Source organism: Grammomys surdaster, unplaced genomic scaffold (genome assembly GCF_004785775.1).
Source record: "Grammomys surdaster isolate TR1022 unplaced genomic scaffold, NIH_TR_1.0 126158, whole genome shotgun sequence".
In the NCBI taxonomy this organism is placed as follows: Eukaryota; Metazoa; Chordata; class Mammalia; order Rodentia; family Muridae; genus Grammomys; species Grammomys surdaster.
Window position 1 is genome coordinate 5,934,672 of NW_021620966.1, and position 7,027 is coordinate 5,941,698.

The 7,027-nt window shown below is 36.7% G+C and overlaps 1 pseudogene; it reads right to left on the reverse strand.

The window, feature by feature from the left end:
- Positions 1-287: 287 nt before the first annotated feature.
- Positions 288-1,740, reverse strand: LOC114612446 (annotated as a pseudogene).
- Positions 1,741-7,027: the final 5,287 nt, after the last annotated feature.

The following is a 7,027-nucleotide window of genomic DNA, read 5'->3' on the forward strand; positions in this document are numbered from 1 at the left end:
AAAAAGCATCTCTTATGTCTTCAAAACAAAACGTGTAAGTAATTCCTAACTAGTGAGCAGTACAGCATTTCCTAGATGGGAGAAACAGTTAACATTAAAGTCTTGAAAGCGTTTTCTTGGTTAATTATATGTACACAGTTTGCCTTTGATCAAACTCCTTTAAACATGGATAACGGTATTACACAGGTCCACTGTTAAAACAGACAACATGTTGCAAATTACTTGTGGTATAATGTGTTCCAACAAAGCTTAGAAACTAAAGACGTTGAGTTGACTCTGGACTAAGTTTAATAGTCATCTCCTCCACTGACAACTTCTTTACAGGTCGGATGCAACAGTATGGTGTGTTCAAACTGTGCTGTTATGATCCTTTAATGTCACACAGTGGTGGGTATGGATCTACAGTGCCCAAGTCACACAGATATTTCACAGCCATTAAGTATTTACTTTCTCCCAAGCGATCCAGCCACCTTCGGCAGAAGGCAAGAGTACCGAAGTTTTCGTTGATGTCATTTAACAAGTGTTTTGCTCTTGGAAGCCTTATTGGTACATGTCACACATCAAAATTTTTTATGTAGTGTGAACATTCCATGTCATCATGAACCACGCCCTTCCCGGTGCTACCAAAGGTCTCGAGGGCGCACACCTCTCCTTCATTCTTGTAGCTTCCCCTCCTTTCACAATGGGCACTGTATTTCCAGCGTGAATTCTATATGGCCCAATTGAATGTCCATTTAAGTTACATATGGGTTTCACTTGATATGTCTTCCCATCTATTTCTACTTCATAGGATTCCATAACTTCTTGAATGGCCTCACCGACATCACAGAGACGAACGTCAATCCCAGAACACTTTATTCCAGTATTAGTGGCATCTTTTACAGCTTTTAATAATATGTCATATTTGGGATTAAAAGTAAGAGTAAAAGCACAATCGATTATTCTACCACTTATATGTGTTCCAAAGTCTATCTTACAGATGTCATCGTAGTGTAAAACTGTCATGTCACCAGCATTGGGAGCATAATGGGCAGCACAGTTGCCGAGAGAACACCCAGTGGGAAACGCCAGGCCTGCATTTAACCCATTTTCTTTTATTAACTTTCGGGAACAGTCTTCCAACTTCTCACAGATTTCTATCATTGTCATCCTAGGCTTGATCCAGCTCATGACATATATCCTAATTTGCCAATGTGCTTCCGCAGCAGGTTCCCGGAAGTCGTTCCAAATCTCCTCACTAGCCTGGTCTAGGGCCTTTTTCTCTTCACTTGTAGTTCTCCAAGCAGCTGTTCTCCCATCTTGTGTTGGTGGTTACTCACACTCTTGTCCTTTGGGAAATATACCATTAGGGTACAGGTCGCATATTGGAACTGAGGGAGGGTCTGTTTGAACTTTTGGTCCTCTCTTCTTCCTCCTCCTCCTCCTCTTCTTCTTCTTCTTTTTCTTCTTCTTTTTCCCAGTTGCGCCATCAACATCACTATCTCCATCTTCATCATCGTCATCTTTCTCTTTCTCCTCCAGTGCTTGTCTCTCCAACTGTTTTGCCACTTCATCCATCGAGGCTCCTGAGTCTTTATCAAGTTCTTGTTGCACTGGCTGACACAGCCCCTTTGCCCTTCTTTTTCTTCCGTCTGTCTTTTCTTCCTGAGCCGTGCTGGAGGTTCCCTCTTCCCTGTCGCCTGGATCCAGGTCACCATTCAGGTGGCCCCCGAAGGACGCTGCCTCCTCCACGCCCGGCATGGAGAGAGAGAGAGAGAGAGAGAGAGAGAGAGAGAGAGAGAGAACAAGCGGCGGCGAGGGTCCGCTCCTTATTCACCCATCTGCCTTACTTGTTCTTTTTGATTATTTGTGTTTATTGTCTTGCTTGTTCCTTGACTATTTGCATCTATTGTATTGCTAGTCCCTCAACCAAGAACTGACCTTAATACCTGCATGTAATTTAAATGGTATAAAAGCAAAAAGAGAAGGGGGAGTGTTATGAGGGGGTCTAGGGAGGGAATATGGGGAAAGGGGATGACATCTGAAATGCAAATAAATAAAATACTCCCCCCCCAAAATTTGGAGATGAGTAGATGACTCCATCCCTCAACAGGGGGCCTTGCCTAACCTTTGGATCTGTTCTCTACAGGTTTTCCCTCCCCTTTGTTGGAAATTTCATCTAATGTCATCCCTGTTGGGTCCTAGGAGCCTCTTGATTTCCTGGCATCTGGGACTTTCTGGTTTCTATTCCCAGTTCCCCTTCCCTCATAGAATAAAAATCTGTGTGCTGAAAGACATAAATTCCAATAGAAAAAAAAGCCATTTTATTTTTAAATTAATGTATTATTTAACATTTCTTAGCCTCTGAAATTTAAGTCTGTTACTCTTACATACATCTACCTATCCCACTGGCTATCTAGTTACTGACAGCCTGCCTGTCTATCATATATTTTTCCATATGTTTCTCTCAACCTGAATAGGTTAAATTTATATATTTACTTATTAAAATCTGCTGTGTTGTGTTTTTGGAATTGTTGTTTGTTTGTTTGGCTGCTGTTACTTTATTTTATTTTATTTTATTTTATTTTATTTTATTTTATTTTATTTTATTTTATTCCGTCTTAGACACTTGGTCATGGTCTAAACGATTTAAGTAGCTAAATATGTTTGGTCTTAAACTTTTTTTCAAAAGTCTCTAAAAGAAATTTATGTTTTACCTATGTAAAACATTATAATTCTGTGTAAACCTAATAACAAAAATTGTGTGAACCCCTATGAAATTGTCCTACCTTGAGTGAATCGAGGTAAGGCTAAGTAGGAACCTATTCGCAGAGAGTTAGCTAGCAGTGCTCGAAAACAATTAGTGTCTCTGACTGTGATAAATCTAAATGATATTATAAAATTGCATTTTGATATTAATATCCAGTAGCTGTATTAAAATTGAAACTTAGAAGGACTTTTACCTTGTCATGCTTTAAAGTTAACTCACATAAGAAGAAATATTTTCCTCATCTATGTGAACTGCAGATTGTATAAATTCATGTCTTCATTTCTGTTGGGAGACGACTCTTAGCCGAAAGCAGCTATCATCTTTATAGCCATCTCGAGCCATATACCCGGGCAAGATATTTGTTTTCAACAGCCTGCAATAGCTGAGCGCACTCTGATAAACATCTTGTTACACTGTTTAGTGCCCCCAGCTGCAAGGTGCACCTGGTATCCATGGCTACAAGGCACGTGACTTAGTGCCTTCAGTTGAGCTTGTCCACAAGGGCAAGTCAGGTGTTAAATGGTATAAATACCCAGGATTTCCTTTCTGTAGAGGAAAATAAAGGAGAATAAAAAAGAGACTTGAGGAGACTTGACCAGAATCTGTCTTGTATCCAACTTTTGCGTCTCTCGCCCTTCCTCCGTCCCCACTCTCTCTTTTGCTAGACCCTGACCTGCAGACCAGAGCAGCAGAATGGGCCATTAGAAAGTAGCAGAATCCTCCATTACAAAAGAAAGGGCCGTTACACATTTCTATTGCTGAGATAATTAAAGTAATTGCTCTGTGGAGATTAGAGTACATTTGTTTGATAATAAACTATCATGATATTAAACAAAGATGATCAAATTTATGATTTACAGGATAAATGGTAGACTTAAGTGATTATATTTTTCACATAATTTCCTGCAAAAATAAAATATTTCACAAGTAGAGGGAAATGATGCTTATATAGTTTGTATTTTAATTTTCATCACAGACATATACGGCTTCTGTACATGTGCTTCTTCATATAATCCATAGTGAGATTTTTTTATAAATTCAATAGATGACCTAAGCACTTACATAGTCAAAAGGAACACTCATGAATGATGTTTAAAAGCATGTTAAATAAATAATAAATACATTCAGAAAACATAAAACTATTAATCTGATTTGTTCTAAGTGATAGTATAAATGACATTAATGAGGTACATATGTTGGTATTTTCCATTAAATTTACTGATTTTTTTTGTAGCAGACTTCAAAGTGTAAACTTTCTAAGAGTTGTTAAAAATATTTTGATCTTTATACTAACATGGCTTAAAATACAAATACATCATATAACCTCACAAAAAATTTTATAGTCTACTCTGTAAGAGTTTCCTAATTGTATTTACATGTGTTTTATATTGGATTAAATGTATACATTAGTAGGGGTCCATATAATAATTATCCCTATTTATAACATACATATCATGTCTGAATATCATGTCTTCAGGTTAACAATGCACAGGAAGTCACTGCTTCTTGCACAGACAATGCTTTTGACAAGCCATGGGACTGTTTGAAAATTGTAACTACTTTCAGTCATAAATATGTCTATGTATATTTATTAATTTTTTGAGATTATAATTCAATTAGAACTTTTCTCACTTTCCTTTTCTCCTTTAAATATTCTCATTCATTCATCCTAAATTCCCTTTAAATTTATATCCTCTTTTCACTCACACACATATAAGTACAAGCATATATATATATATATACTCATAGCTATATATGTATATATGTATGTGTATAATATATGTTCATATAATATATATATGTTACTTATATGTACATAAATATTTATTATATTAACTATATAATGAAATCAATATTTATGATATATATTCAATATAATTATGTATATATGGATGAACATTTGGACCTGGACAAAGAATTGTTATGCTGTGGTGCTCTTCCTGGGGTAGACGATATATCTGAGCTTCCCTCAGTTGCCTACAGGTCTTTACATGTGTTTGAGGCCCCATAGGCTTTTCTCCATCCACTTTAGGATGTCCATTGGCAGTATCCTTGTTCAGCTTACATTGGGCAGTCATGTTGGCTAGAATTTACAGGTATTGTCTCCGGTATTTCTAGGAGACCCAATCTACCAGCAAACTCCAAGATCCTCTGGCTTTTACAGTATTTCTACCTCCTCTTTTGGAATGTTCCCTGAGTCATAGGTGCAGGAGTATTTTGTTGATTTATCCATTAAGAGTGGCCTCTATATCTTCAATCTCTTTCTTGAGAGACTTGTAGTTGTTTGGTTAGAGTTAACCCAAGATATTTTCTATTATTTGTGGCTATTGTGGATATAGTTGTTTCTCTAATTCTTTTATCAGCCTGTTTACATATGTATAAAGAAAAGCTAGTCATTTATTTGAGTTAATTTTATATCTGGCCAATTTACTGAAGTTGTTTAGCAGCTGGAGAAGTTCTCTGGTAGAGTGTTTTTGGTCGCTTATGCATACTATCAAATCATCTGCAAATACTGATACCTTTATTTCTTCTTTGCCAATTTGTATCCCTTTTAACCCTTTGTTGTCTTATTGTTCTAGCTCACACTTCAATTACTACATTGAATAGTATGAGGAGAGTGGCCATCCTTGTCTTGTCCCCGATTTTAGTGCGATTGCTTCAAGTATGTCTCTGTTTAATTTGATATTGGCTGTTGGTTTGCTGTACATTGCTTTTATTACGTTTAGGTATGGGCCTTGAATTCCTGATGTCTCCAATACTTTTAACATGAAGGGCTATTCTATTTTGTCAAATGTTTTTTCTGCACCTAAGGAGATGATCATGTGATTTTTTTCTTTGAGTTTGTTTATATAGTGCATTACATTAATGGATTTTCATATATTTCATTAATATAAAATATTTTTTAGCTGCTTTGATTTCAGTGGTCTTAGGATGAGCACTCAATTTTATTTTGTAATGAATATTGATTCTTGAGTCATTTAAACTATCCACAGCCGGAATTAGACTAAATATCACAGCTGAGTTCAGCTTGTCTTTCAACATCACCAGTAAATTATTTTTCTGTGTCTAATTGACATGCTGTTGAGAAAAAAAAGTACTGCTGTGTTTCACATTTAAACTAATCCAGGAGTGCTACAGAGATATAAATCTTCCTGCCTTGTCCTTAATTCAAGAAAAATCTCTTTGCTATCCTAAGGAATATAGGTGTACCAGCCTGTTTATCTGTAGTGAAATTTCTACCCTTTCACCAAGAGTAGATCACGGATTGCAGCTTCTATTTTTTAATTTTGCCTTTTCATCTTAGAAACTGTGTACTCCCAGTGGGACCAGGATTATGAGTACATTTGGTACTGTATTGTAAAGAACTTTAACTCAGCAACATAGCTGCTTTCATCACATTCAGAGACCTTCTAGGTGTGTGTGATATGACTGGAATGCAGGCATGCCTTTAGTATGCACCTTTAATCCTAAACAATGAAGGTAAAGTTAGTTTGTAGAAGGAAGCACTCAAGTTTGAACATGATCTAATTGAGAGGCAGACAATGTGATGAATCAGAAAGAGAGAGACCTGACAGAATAGGATATACCCAATTCTCACGAGAACAGAAAGAGAAAAGAGTCCTCAGAAGAAGGAGCTGCTCCAAGGAAGAGAGGGAAGAAGCAATTTTATGGAGAAAATTTTGCAGAGACAGGTTGAAGAGAGAATAAGCTAGACATGAGTGAAGAAAAAATGAGCTAAAGAATAAAAAAGAGCTAGACTTTCAGAACAAATTGCTCAAGCCCATTTTTGGCCAAGCAGAGCAATTTAGTGAGAGGCCAAGAGAAAACCCACATTGAATTAGTTAGTTTGGGGAGGAGTTTGAGCCAGTAAAGCTGAGTTGAACCAGCTATCTAAAATTCTGAAAAATCCGGAAATTATGAGCTTATTTAGCAATGTCTCAGGGCCTGAAAATACTCTACACCTAGATAAGACTGTCTAGAAACTTCCAGGACTAGGCCTAGGCTAACAGATCGAGGCAGTAAACCTCCGCAATGACAATTTACATCAGGCAAATAAAAGTTAGGTTTACACTCTACCCTATGAGGTAGAGTTGAACAGGACATTGATAATTTTCCTTTATTTCTTTTTATTGAAAATAGATTTTTTCTTACATAATATAGCCTGATTATCATGTATTCTCTCTCTGTTTCTCTCAGTTTCTCCCCTGCCCCCCCTTCATCTGGACACATCCACTTCCTCTCTTTTATTAAAAAAAACAAAAAGAGAGTATAACCAAA